Raw genomic sequence first — 14,213 nt, 5'->3', positions numbered from 1 at the left:
AGATGAACCTCAAAACAAAAATGGCACCTCAAGCAAAGAAGCCTCAAGCACAGTATTAAGACAGAGGTAGAGAGACATTCACTGATCAAGAACAAAGCCTGAGAGGCTGAAGGAGAAGATGAGAATTCAGATTCAAAACCCATATGCACTGGAGCCATCGAAGCCCTTCTTTCTGGACTTGACCTCAGCTATTCCATTCAACTGTTACTTCAGATATAAAATCAAAAATAATTTTCAACACTAATAACTAAGTGTAAAATACTTGCAATCAAAAAATGTTTCCTGTTTCTGTTTAAATAAAATTATAATCATCTGCTGGTGGAGTGGCTCAAGCGGTAGAACACCTGCCTAGCAAATTCGAGGCCCTGAGTTCAAACCCCAGTACCCCCCCCAAAAAAATATATATTTATTTTTAAAAGACTTAAAATAAATAAATATATAAATATATAAAATAAATAAATATATATTTATTTTTAAAAGACTGTTAAAAGACTTAATCAGAAATAAGAAGATGATAGACCTGTAAAAAAAGTTTCCATGTTTTGGTCTTAAATAGACTCATTTACTTTCTTAAGGTAATTAAACAACTCTAATTTATTGAGAAAGTTTCATTTAAACCAAAGATAGTCACACCTGATAAATTCATAGCTACTTGTCCCCAATCTACTGAGCAGATTTCAAAACAATTTATTCTAATTTAATCAATTCCAAATTCATTCAAAGTTAAGTGCACTGAAAGTAAGGATTAAGATCCTAGAAATATGTTTCTAAAAGGTAATAAACATGAATTCACCAACATGAAAAGAGTTGGGCCTCTTCAGGTACAAACTAGAAGTTGGTCAGGACAGAGCCATAGGGGGAGGCAGGAGCAAGTTAAGCTGCAGTGGGGCCCCTTTTTACAACTCCACAGATGTTGGCACCTTGAAAAGATGCCAGTCAGTGTCTATGCTTCCTCACAAAGGACTCACAATGTTCTAGCCCACATTCTAATTTTCACAAAACACAAGTAGAAATTATATTTTGGATGTGAGGGAGGGACGGGTGAAAATTCTCAAACATGCTTCTCATACTACATCTCAGAAGACCACTTGCTAATAGTTTCTACCCAAATCTTATCCCAAGTGAAGACAATTCTAGAAATGTCTCTCTACCCAGTTTCTTGAGAGTTTTTTTTCTGTCACTGTCTTTCTCTCTCTCATTACCTCTAGGTTTAGACCAAAACAAATTATTTTTCAAAGCTGAATTGTGTCAGTTAAGAATTTTACACATCCTAAGACTCACTTACAAAAGCAGTTTTAAGAGGTTCATGGAGGAGGCTTCTGTCCCACAAGGAAGACACTGGTTGGTTTAACCCTCTCCTTTCCACAATCTACCAGGAGTGCTGGTGGATTCCAGACTAGCCCTGGCAGGCAGTGTTTCAAACCTCCATACCACTTCTCCTATGCAAAGAATGAACACTTCACTAATATCGCTTCTGCCTCCTTTATTACAAAGATGAGTATGAGTATGTCCTCCAGTCAGGAAAATTTTCAAATGTGAAGTATTTCAAATTAAACTTTTCTACAGTCAACACAAACAGGCACTTTCCCTCAAGTCAGTGAGCAGAGAAACCCTGGTTCCCACAGTAAGCATCGTTCTCTAGCACTACCCTGTTCTGCAACATCAATACCACACATGTGGAAGGATGCCAACCACACACCTGCCTACCTGCCATACATGGAAAATTCTTTAAGCAATACCCTCTCCACCCAGGAGGCTACCAGACATGTTAAGCCCTTGCAGCCAGGTTCTGTAAACAAGAGCAAGGAAAGGATAATCCTGAATCACTTCAGGGTTGATCAGCATGCAATGCTACTTCAGGAACTTTCAACAAATAGAAATCAGCTATGAAGCAACAAACAGTAACCCCCCACATTGTGTGAAGTGTATTAAGGGCCTGATCTGAGGAAACTAACGTCTTATTAAAAAAAGAGAGAGAGAGGGAGAGAGAGAGAGAACCTACAGAAGACAGTACCAAGAGCAGACAAACTATTAAATGACCCACTCAGATCCACCCTGGAAGCTCAGAGTCCTGAGCCACTAAGTCCAAGTGTTGGGTGAGTCTGAGTATGTGTGGGGTGCTCAGACACATGCATCTTGCATTCTCTATCTCTCTTCATCAGGTCCAGCTCAGAGAGGGGCAACAATGAATGGCAGATTCCCTCTCAGAAAGCTAAGCCTTATCTGCCTGACATGTCTGTATGAAGTACAAACAGGCAATCTGGATATGGCACTAACCTACATAGCAGGTAGGGGAGGAACAACAGCTGTTTTATTTACTTAGCAAATGTACAAAGCACAGTCCCTGTTCAACCCTAACCCTAACCCTCCAGCGTCATCATCTACTCTTCTCCACTCTGGGGTCTTGCAGCAGCAACAGCAGCATCTCCCATGGTTGTTGTCTAATCTGCCACCATTCTTACACCTGTTCACCAAAAGCCTCAGTCCCAGTCATTACACTTTCTTCTTCTCAGGCTTCAGTTTGGCAAGAACCCAACAAAACTCATCTCCAGAGTGCCAGTCACCCTCTCCAATTGACAAGGATGCAGCATTTGAGTTCATCTCCTTCTCTTGACTAATACAGACCTAGTTTAACCCCACAGAAACGGCACAACCAGTTTCCTAGCCACAAAGCTCCAAGTTCATACCAGTGCCCTTTACACCTCCAAGTCGCTGACACTGAAAGTCTAACAATCACTGCCAAACCAATCATCACACAAAATAACCTTCCTAAAGATAATTATTCCTGGACTCCCATTCTGTCCCTTCCAGTCCCTTACCACCAAACCTCTCAACTACCTGGCCTTCCTATTAGACCCTCCCCTCATATTGCTGGGCCTCAACAAAGCAAGAAGCAGACTGGTAAGCACAAAGTTAGGCACAAAGTTCTGAGGCACCTTATGATTCCTTCTTGTGAATTTATTCCCACTGGATTTGCTACGATTCTCAAATACTCCATGCCTAAGTGCCCAAACTTTGTCTATTCTCACTTCTAAACCAATAGCCAAGCAGACCTCAGTCATAATAACACTGAATCCATAGGCATGCAGGCCCTCCACTTCTATAAACACAACCTTCCATAGCTTCATCCCTCACTTCCTTCCCTCTGGAGAAACCAGTATTCTTCCATCCTGTGGTTAATCCTTGCAATAATTCCACCCTTCGTATCTACTATTTGACCTCTACTAGGCTTTACTTTCTATAGCTTGTGCTACCAAACAAGTTGTGCTTTGTTTTTGCTTTTTTAAGACAGGGTTCTTGCTATGTAGCCAGGCTGGCCTTGAACTCTTGACTCTCTTACTTCAGCTTCCCCCACGTGTCACCACAACCAGAGAAGTTTGCAGGCATTTTCAAACATAAAATATCCTCACACCTGTAATCTCAGCTGCTTGGAAGACTGAGGAGGATCATGGTTTGAGACCAGCCTGGGCCAATTTGGGAGATGCAGACCCCATCTTCCAAATAAACTGCCTTCTAGCAGTCACACAGCCTCTGCCTTCTGTGACATCTGCAGCCTCCCCAGAGCTCCAGATGATCCCCAACTCCTCCTGAATATCTGGTGACACCAGCACTGGCTCCTGCCAGTGCAAGGTATACAAAATGCCCCTGGTACAAGAAGAGCTGCTGCTCCTCCTGCCCTGTGGACTGTGCCAAGTGTGCCCAGGGCTGTGTCTGCAAAGAGGCATGTGACAGCTGCTGCACCTGATTGTGGGGAAAGTCCAGCTCCCACGTGTGAATACAGAGATTGTAAAAACCTGAATTTATTTTTCATAATAATTGGACCTCTTTTCAACATTCCTTTTTTTTGTGAAGATGTGAGTTGTAACAAAAGTTGATGACTGAAAAATAAATAAACAGAGCGAAATGGATTAGAGATGTGGTTCAAGTGGTAGAGCACCTGCTTTGCAAGTGTGAAGTTCAAACCCCAACCCCACAAAAACATTAATTAATTAACTGGTTAACCGGTTAGTTGATTAATTAATTAAAATGTCCCAATACACACCAATTAGTACCTACTACAAAAACCTCTCTGGAACTACATCTCATTCTCTTCCATATCCTCAGGGCCTCACTTACCTGTATCGGCCTGGTCTTCTCCTGAGTCGGACAGCTGCCTCTGAAGATACCACCCACAACTGATCTCTTGTCCATGCTAGTCAGCACTTGATTCCTTTGCAGACTCAGGCCCATCTGCCATTTTGCACATCCAGTCAACTCTTAACTCATTCCAAATAACTCAGGTCACATGAGACTGCCCTTTTTACTTTGTTTTTTCAATATGATCTCACATTTTTGCCCAGGGCCAGCCTTGGAGAGAGATTCTTCTACCTATGCCTCCTTTATAGCTGGGGCTCATGACCAACCCTGCTTATTTATTAAGATAAGAGTCTCACCAACATTTTTGCAGTAGTCTTGAACTTCAATTCTCCCAATGTTTGCTTTCCAAGTACCTGGGATTACAGCTGTAACCACCATGCCCAGCCCTCGGGCTGAATCTTAAAGAATCCTTCTGAACATTTTCTAACATCAATTAACTTAACATTTTCAGTACCAACTATATATATATATATATATATATATATATATAACTCATCTAAACTGATGACAAGCTTGAACATTAGAAATAACTAGGTCCACCAAAGTACAAGGATACAACATTATGATTATCAGCTGTTCATAATTCACAACAGAAAAAAAATACATTTTATGCTGGGTGCCAGTGGCTCATGCCTATAACCCTAGCTACTCAGGAGGCAAAGATCGGGAGGATTGAGGTTTGCAGCCAACCCAGGCAAACAGCTCGCAAGACCCTATCTCAAAAAACTGATCACAAAGAGGGCTGTCAGTGTTGCTCAAGTTGTAGAGCTCCTGAATAGTAAGCGTGAGGTCCTGAGTTTAAACCCCAATGCTGCCAAAAAAAGAGAGAAAAGAAAAAAGAAAAACATCTACAGTCCAATGGTAAAGGCAAGCACTCCCTTCAAAACCTGAATTTAGCTGGGCACTGGTGGCTGAAGCCAGCCCGGGAAAATAGTTTGAGAGACGCTATCTCACAAAAATAGGGCTGGGAGTGGCTCAAGATGAAGGACCTGAGTTCAAATCCCAGTACCACAAAAACAAAACAAAACAAACAAACAAACAAGCAAAAATCCTGAATTTAAGGGACAAGTTAAAATGTAGCAGTACCAGCACTTTAGGAGGGCTCTCTATGATGGGCTGGAATTCATACCACTGGTTCTCATCAGGATGACTCATTAAGTAAGTCTTAGAGTAAGAAGACACACTGGAGTGTCTGAACACAAATCTCCATCATCATTTTTTCTCTTTTTAAAAACAAAACAAAAATAGGATCTCACTATGTAGCCCAGGCTAGTCCATAACTCACAAACCTCCTCCCTCAGCTTCCTGTGCTGCAATTACAGGTGTGGTGGGGCTCCATCACCTACTGTTTAACTTAACCTTACTACTACCATGTTACCAAAACTCTGCAGCTGAAAGCGTAAATCAAAAACATAAGCTAGCTGCCTAGCTCAATGACAAAGTGACTGTCTAGAATGCACAAGACCCTCGGATGGACAGATAGATAGATATGTAAGCCTTACAGAGGACATAGTAATTACAAAACTACCTTCTACATCTTCAAGTATGCCTAATTAAAGTCAGACACTTAGCTGCACACATTTACTGAGTTTAACATTTAAAAGCAAAACAAATGTGCTTGTGAGGATTTAGGGCACCCCTAAAATTATTTTCAAAAGCCAAGGATACACTATATTATCTTAGCAATCCTGAGAAGCAAGCACACCAACACTGCCCAAAGGCTGGGGAACACTGTGATGTCCCCACCTCACCTGGCTCTGGGTCCACAAGCAAAACTGCACACTCCAGACCTATGGTGCCACCTGTCCATGTCTCACTTGCCTACGTCACCACTTTATTTAGTTCTCATTAGCAGCTACCAATCATCACAAGGTAGCTTGTTTTATTCTTTGCTATGTCAATCAGTAGATGAAAAGAAAAACTTTAGACACCAGTAATGAAGAAAAGGGAGCTATAATGAAGCCAGTGCAAACAAGAATCTTTTAATTATTTTTGAACAAAAAAAAATTATTTTTGTAAATTATACACACATTTACATTACTCACACATACATGTGTATCACACACAAACATGTATTCACTTATATAGCACGTTACACACGAATATTACATATACACAAAAACATATTACACATGCACAAGTATCACAAATACATAAAACATACATTACATACATATATTTATTACACATATTTACATATAACACATACATACACTGACACACCTTTCGCATTCTTCTATATTTATAAAAGGGAGGGATGTCTTTAGACCACTGCAGGTGTATGTATGCATCTCATCCATATAATAATTTTGTGAGCTAACTTAGTCATGAACTGAAACAGACAGCAAGTTTTGCATACAAAGGCACAGACATGGCAGAGCCAAAGTGAAGAGTGCAAATCTCCTAGCTGACAATTCCAGCTTCTCCCACTGTGCTGCACTCCCCAACGGGACCCCTGTCCAAGCAAGAGCCATGCAATGATTTCATGAGTTAACAAAGGGCGTTCTTTTTCCCCGAGTTTCTCACAGAGGCCTAATGTTTCACTGTGGAGCATCCTGACTTCAGTATTTGTAGCTATACATGTACTTTCAAGTGTGTCCATGTTATAAAAAAATAAACGTCTAATAATAAAGTGGGATAATTCTAACTTTATCGCTAAATTCCTCTTTACCTCTACGCCCAAATTGAGAACCTGAGACAAAGCTGGCCCATTCTATCTCACTTACCTAACTCACCTGAAAATTATGGAAACCAAAGCATTTACCTAAAGACATATCATGAATTGTTTTTAATTATTTAAAATCCAACTACCAGGGAGAAGGGAGATGGGTTAAGAAAGAATAATATAGCCAGGTGCTGGTGGCTCACACCTGTAATCCTAGCTACTCAGGACGCAGAGATCAGGAGGATCATCGTTCAAAGCCAGCCCAGGCAAATAGTTCCTCGAGACCCAATTTGAAAAAGCCTATCACAAAAAAAAAGGGAGACTCAAGATGTAGGTGTAGGCACAGAGTTCAAACTCCAGTACCACTTAAAAAAAAAAAAAAAAAAAAAAAAAGAATACAGATGAGGTGAATTTTTATCAAAGTACATTATTAGCATGTATGTAAATATCACAATAAAACCTCTTTGTACAGTTACTTATGCTAATAAAAAAAATTAAAAATGAAGCCCAAATACTTAAGAAATTCACCACAAAACACCGTTAACCCCTTTCAAACTTAAACTTATGAACATTGACTGTTGAGCAAGGGACAGGTCTTAGCAGTTATCAAACTTATTTTATTAGCTCCATGAGTTAATTTTGTTTTCTTCCATTACACTATTTACTGGATGTGATTTACTGCTAATTTCTAATTAGCAGTGGGATACTGCCATCTTGCTTTGCTGACAGAATCACAAACTATCCTAAGTTGTGGTCTGTCCTTCTTATAAGGAAATAAGCAGGGGTCATAAGAAAAGCTGCTGGATTTGGGCCAAAGGAACTAAAGGAGTGTGCGCATCTCAAAAGAGCTTATGTGTCTATAGAAATTCAAGTCTCGATACAAACTGCTCAAGTTAAAAAATATTCCTCCTGGGGTTCCTTTACATCTTAAGTCATCAGAAAGAGATACTAAAATCTCTGAAAAGACGTTATCACGAAACCTGGGGCAGCTCATGCCTATCATCCTACTTACTGAGGAGGCAGAGATCAGGAGGATCCCGGTTCAAAGCCAGCCTGGGCAAATAGTTCGTGAGACCCTATCTTGAAAATATCCAACACAAAAAAGGGTTGGAGAAGTGGCTCAAACAGTACAGCACCTGCCTAACAAGCGTAAGGCCCTCAGTTCAAACCCCAGCACTGCCAAAAAGGTCATCACAAGGAAACATTAAAATCTTTGAACCACCCCCCAAAATGTCATTAAATTCTGTCCTGAAAGACATTCTAGAAAATTACAAAGCATGCCTCAAATCCTGTAGTACATGACCAATTGCCCTAAGTGCTATGCAACATAGCAATAATAGAAAAGCTGAGTTGCATTAAATGATACAAATAAGTCAAAGTAACTCAGAAAGCATCCCTTAGTTCTAGTGACAAAAGAAATGATGGTAGCTTACTTACATGAATCCTCACTGTTACTAATGGTCTGAATGTACTCTCAAGATCCAGAAGTCTGACAAAGGAATTATAAAGTCCACATGCCAGAAATGTAATGAGGTGAAATGATGGGAGGAGAGTGGGAGACAAACTTCTAGAGGGTTCAGGTGTGACCCCAGCACATAATCTCATTCCACTTTAATCTTTCACCTAAAACTTTTTTTTTTTTTGCAGTACTGGGATTTGAACTCGGGGCCTACACTTTAAGCCACTCAACTAGCCCATTTCTTTTTTTTCCACTTTTTTTTCTATTATTCATACATGCATACAATGTTTGGGTCATTTCTCCCCCCTTACCCTCTCTACCCCTCGCTATAAGGCAGAAACTATTTTGCCCTTATCTCTAATTTTATTGAAGAGAGAGTATAAGCAATAATAGGAAGGACCAAGGGTTTTTGCTAGTTGAGATAAAGATAGCTATACAGGGAGTTGACTTCCATTGCTTTCCTGTGCATGTGTGTTACCTTCTAAATTAATTCTTCTTGAATTAACGTTTTCTCTAGTTCCTGGTCCCTTTCTCCTATTGGCCTCAGTTGCTTTAAAGTATCTGCTTTAGTTTCTCTGCATTGAGAGCAACAAATGCTATCTAGTATTTTAGGAGTCTTACCTATCCTCACACCTCCCTTGTGTGCTCTCGCTTTATCATGTGATCAAAGTCCAATCCCCTTGTTGTGTTTGCCCCTTGATCTAATGTCTCCATATGAGGGAGAACATAGGATTTTTGGTCTTTTGGGCCAGGCTAACCTCACTCAGAATGATGTTCTCCAATTCCATCCACTTACCTGCGAATGATAACATTCCGTTCTTCTTCATGGCTGCATAAAATTCCATTGTGTATGAATACCACATTTTCTTAATCCATTCGTCAGTGGTGGGGCATCTTGGCTGTTTCCGTAACTTGGCTATTGTGAAGAGTGCTGCAATAAACAAGGGTGTGCAGGTGCCTCTGGAGTAACCTGTGTCACATTCTTTTGGGTATGTCCCCAAGAGTGGTATTGCTGGGTCATATGGTAGATCGATGTTTAGCTTTTTAAGAAGCCTCCAAATTTTTTCCCAGAGTGGTGGTACTAGTTTACGTTCCCACTAGCAGTGTAAAAGGGTTCCTTTTCCCCAAATCCTTGCCAACACCTGTTGTTAGTTGTGTTGCTAATGATGGCTATTCTAACAGGGTGAGATGGAACCTTAGTGTGGTTTTAATTTGCATTTCCTTTATTGCTAGGGATGGTGAGCATTTTTCCATGTGTTTTTGGCCATTTGAATTTCTTCTTTTGAGGAAGTTCTGTTTAGTTCACTTGCCCATTTCTTTATTGGTTCATTAATTTTGGGAGAATTTAGTTTTTGAGTTCCCTATATATTCTGGTTACCAGTCCTTTGTCTGATGTGTAGCTGGCAAATATTTTCTCCCACTCTGTGGGTGTTTTCTTCAGTTTAGAGACCATTTCTTTTGTTGAGCAGAAGCTTTTTTCAACTAGCCCTTTTCTTGATGGGTTTTTTCAAGATAGGGTCTCTTGAAATATTTGCCCAGGCTGGCTTCGAACCTCGATCCTCTTGATCTCTGCCTACTAAGTAGCTAGGATTACAGGTGTGGGCCACCAGCACCCAGTTAAAACTTCTTTATAAAACTTCTTTAAAGACATGTCTCAATCTCCCATGCTCATGGATTGGTAGAATCAACATAGTAAAAATGTCTATACTCCCAAAAGTAATCTACATGTTTAATGCAATTCCCATCAAATTTCCAAAGACATTCATTAAAGAGATTGAAAAATCTACTGTTAAATTTATATGGAAACTCAAGTGGCCACGAATAGCCAAGGCAATACTCAGTCAAAAGAACAATGCTGGAGGTATCATGATATCTGACTTCAAACTATATTACAAAGCAATAACAATAAAAACAGCATGGTACTGGCACAAAAACAGACATGAAGACCAGTGGAACAGAATAGAGGACCCAGATATTAAGCCACGCAACTATAACCAACTTGTCTTTGACAAAGGCGCTAAAAATATACGATGGAGAAAAGACAGCCTCTTCAACAAAAACTGCTGGGAAAACTGGTTAGCAGTCTGCAAAAAACTGAAACTAGATCCATGTATATTACCTTATACCAATATTAACTCAAAATGGATCAAGGATCTTAATATCAGACCACAAACTCTAAAGTTGGTACAGGAAAGAGTAGGGAATACTCTGGAATTAATAGGTATAGGTAAGAACTTTCTCAATGGAACCCCAGCAGCACAGCAACTAAGAGATAACATAGATAAATGGGACTTCATAAAACTAAAAAGTTTCTGCTCAACAAAAGAAATGGTCTCTAAACTGAAGAGAACACCCACAGAGTGGGAGAAAATATTTGCCAGCTACACATCAGACAAAGGACTGATAACCAGAATATATAGGGAACTCAAAAAACTAAATTCTCCCAAAATTAATGAACCAATAAAGAAATGGGCAAGTGAACTAAACAGAACTTTCTCTAAAGAAGAAATTCAAATGGCAAAAAAACACATGGAAAAATGCCCACCATCCCTAGCAACATGGGAAATGCAAATTAAAACCACACTAAGATTCCACCTTACCCCTGTTAGAATAGCCATCATTAGCAACACCACCACCAACAGGTGTTGGCGAGGATTTGGGGAAAAGGAACCCTTTTACACTGCTGGTGGGAATGTAAACTAGTACCACCACTCTGGGAAAAAATTTGGAGGCTTCTTAAAAAGCTAAACATCGATCTACCATATGACCCAGCAATACCACTCTTGGGGATATACCCAAAAGAATGTGACACAGGTTACTCCAGAGGCACCTGCACACCCTTGTTTATTGCAGCACTCTTCACAATAGCCAAGTTACGGAAACAGCCAAGATGCCCCACCACTGACGAATGGATTAAGAAAATGTGGTATTCATACACGGTGGATTTTATGCAGCCATGAAGAAGAACGGAATGTTATCATTCGCAGGTAAGTGGATGGAATTGGAGAACATCATTCTGAGTGAGGTTAGCCTGGCCCAAAAGACCAAAAATCCTATGTTCTCCCTCATATTGAGACATTAGATCAAGGGGCAAACACAACAAGGGGACTGGACTTTGATCACATGATAAAGCGAGAGCACACAAGGGAGGTGTGAGGATAGGTAAGACTCCTAAAATACTAGATAGCATTTGTTGCTCTCAATGCAGAGAAACTAAAGCAGATACTTTAAAGCAACTGAGGCCAATAGGAGAAAGGACCAGGAACTAGAGAAAAGGTTAGATCAAGAAGAATTAACCTAGAAGGTTACACACATGAACAGAAAAGCAATGGAAGTCAACTCCCTGTATAGCTATCCTTATCTCAAATAGCAAAAACCCTTGCTTCTTCCTATTATTGCTTATACTCTCTCTACAACAAAATTAGAGATAAGGGCAAAATAGTTTCTGCCTGGTAGTGAGGGGGTCGGGGGGAGAGGGAGGGGGTAGGGGATAAGGAGGGGTCAGGGGGAGAGGGAGAGGGTGGTGGGGGGTAACGGAGGGGGCGGGGGGAAGAGGGAGAAATGACCCGAACATTGTATGCACATATAAATATTTTTTTATTTAGAAAAATAAATAAAACATACTGTGAGTAGTAATAAAAAAAATAAAGACATGTCTCAGCAATGTATCCCTGCTGAAGGCAACTGCTAAAAGCCCTCACAATCTGGGAAAAATCTAAACACTGTCATTTTCCACATGTGCATTTTACAGACTCCCTCGGGTGGGGCTGGGAGACTCACAGGCCTAGGGCAGGCTCCTGAAAGTACCAATTCCTGATTCATAAACCCTGCCTTCTAGTCAGTGCACATTATGCCTGTAATTAGCACTTTATTTCCTTAGGTCATTTCAGGCCCAGGCTTGAAGGAGTACACACAGCACTGAAACTTGGGGTTGAAAGTGTGTTGTGTGTGTGTGTTGTGTGTGTGTGTGTGTGTGCGTGCGTTGGGAGGATGAGGGTTGTAAATCTCTAAGGCAGGTACAGCTGACAGCAACCCAGAGCAGAGATAACATGAAGCAAGCATAGGTGCGGACAGGAACATAACGCAATCTCTGGCTTTAAAAAAGAAGAAGAAAGAAAAGACAAGAAAAAGAAGGGAGGGAGGGAGGGAGGGAAGGAGGGAGGGAACTAACTCATCTTGTTCTTAATGATACCCTGGGAAACTTCTGTATTCCTTCCTCAGATCCCATTTGAATGTCTAGCAACTCAAAGTAGGGTGGAAAGATGGGCACAACATAATTAAAAGGAAAAAAATAGGGGGAAAAAAAGTACATCTTAGCATATAAAAGTATACGTGACATGTTGATGGGGAAAAGGAGATAATCAAACAGTATATATTCTATTTTCATTGACACTTAAAAGTTACAGTTTAATACATATGCAGACAAAGTAGGGGATAAGGACCCCTTAAGAAAACACAGTAATCCAGGCCTGGTCCCCACACCTATGATCCTAGCAGAAGTAGGAGGATGGAGGTCAGAGGCCTACCTGGACAAAAGGTGAAAACCTTATCTGAAGAACTAAATAATCCAAAAACACTGGAGGAGTGTGGCTCAAGTGGTAGAGAGCACAAGTGTGAAGCCCTGATCAATCCCTGGTATTGCCAACACACAGAGAAAGAGAGGGTGAGAGGGAGGGAGAAGAAGCAGGGAGGAGACAGAGAAGGGGGGAGGGGAGAGGAGGGAAGAGACAGACACAGAGAACAAATCTATGAAGACTGGGCTGCCAATTTCTGCTGTACATACATCAATGGGACTCAAAACACCAAATGTTCATCACTAAAGATGGGAACATTTCCATTTGGTAAAAAAGCAAAAAAAAAAAAAAAAAGGAGTAATAATAAAACCTTAAGACTCAGAGATGGAATGCCAGAATGCAACTGAATAGAGCTGGCTGAAGGATCACTTACACTGCTCCATGGTGCACAAGTGGCTAGGACTGTCCAGTGGCATATACTTAATATGCCACTCAATCCTTAAAAGTAAAAAAATCCACCTTAAATCCCAAACCCATTAATTTTAGTATTTATTGCTGATGAGTGCTTATGATGCTACGAACTTGAATGCTTTCCTGTGATTTTCACTCCCAAACTCTCATTCTAGAACTTCCTGCCATGCATGGTACCACCAAATTCCTAACTCCCCCCAGACTTGTGAGGACAAGGTCAAACTACTGTGAGGCCTAATCCTAGTCTCTGCAGAAGTCCAGTGGCCTACTACACAACCCAATAGGGCTGTAAAATAGATTAGGGGTGAGCAAAGCCCTGCTTTCATATCTGTAGTACATGTTCATTCACCTACTGTCTACATATGGTCACTTTCCCACCTCAATAGAAAAGCTGTGCGCTTTCAAGACTTCCGGCTCACAGAGTCCAAAGTATTTAGCATGTGCCCTCCACACCTATGTCAGTACCCAAAGTTTTACTCAACCAAAGACAAAGTACATCTTTGCAGGGCAGCCTGTTAAGTGGGTAAGATGTCACTGGTTATTAGGTAAATCTACATATGTAGATCAGTCAGTGGTTACCAGGGCTAGGGGTTATAAACAGGGACTAATTATAAATAGGGAGAAGGGATCTTACTGGGGTGACAAAAATGTACTAAAACTGGAGTGTGGCGATAGTTTCACCAGTCAATAAACTTACCAATTACATATTTTAAAAGGATCAATATATGGTATGAAAAGTATACTTCAAAAAATATTTTTAAAAAGTCAACTATCTGTATAATTGTTCCTGTCATCAAATTTCGTATTGGTTGCTGACATCAATGTTTCAAATCCAGGAAATATAACAATTATTAAGTAAGTAATGCATGTTTATCTCAAACAAATTCTAACAAAAAAAAAAAAAAAAAACCCCGAAACAAGAATCCCTGGGAGGGCTGGGGACACTGCTGAAGCAGTAGACCACTTG

The 14,213-nt window shown here is 40.5% G+C and overlaps 1 protein-coding gene across 5 annotated transcripts in view; it reads right to left on the bottom strand.

Annotated features, from left to right (window-relative positions):
- Ankrd11 (ankyrin repeat domain containing 11) overlaps positions 1 to 14,213 on the bottom strand; it is a 181,286-nt gene that overhangs the window by 126,153 nt on the left and 40,920 nt on the right. The window contains exon 1 of one of the 5 annotated variants that reach the window (XM_074055465.1): positions 3,413 to 3,716. The exons of the other annotated variants lie outside the window; for them this stretch is intronic. The gene's annotated coding sequence lies outside the window, so the exon portion shown is untranslated. Of the gene's footprint in view, positions 1 to 3,412; positions 3,717 to 14,213 lie in introns of those variants that run through there. 5 annotated transcript variants of the gene reach the window in all.

Source organism: Castor canadensis, chromosome 15, assembly GCF_047511655.1.
Source record: "Castor canadensis chromosome 15, mCasCan1.hap1v2, whole genome shotgun sequence".
Classification (NCBI taxonomy): Eukaryota; Metazoa; Chordata; class Mammalia; order Rodentia; family Castoridae; genus Castor; species Castor canadensis.
The sequence above is the reverse complement of the archived record's forward strand: the minus strand, read 5'-3'. Positions and strand labels throughout refer to the sequence as shown.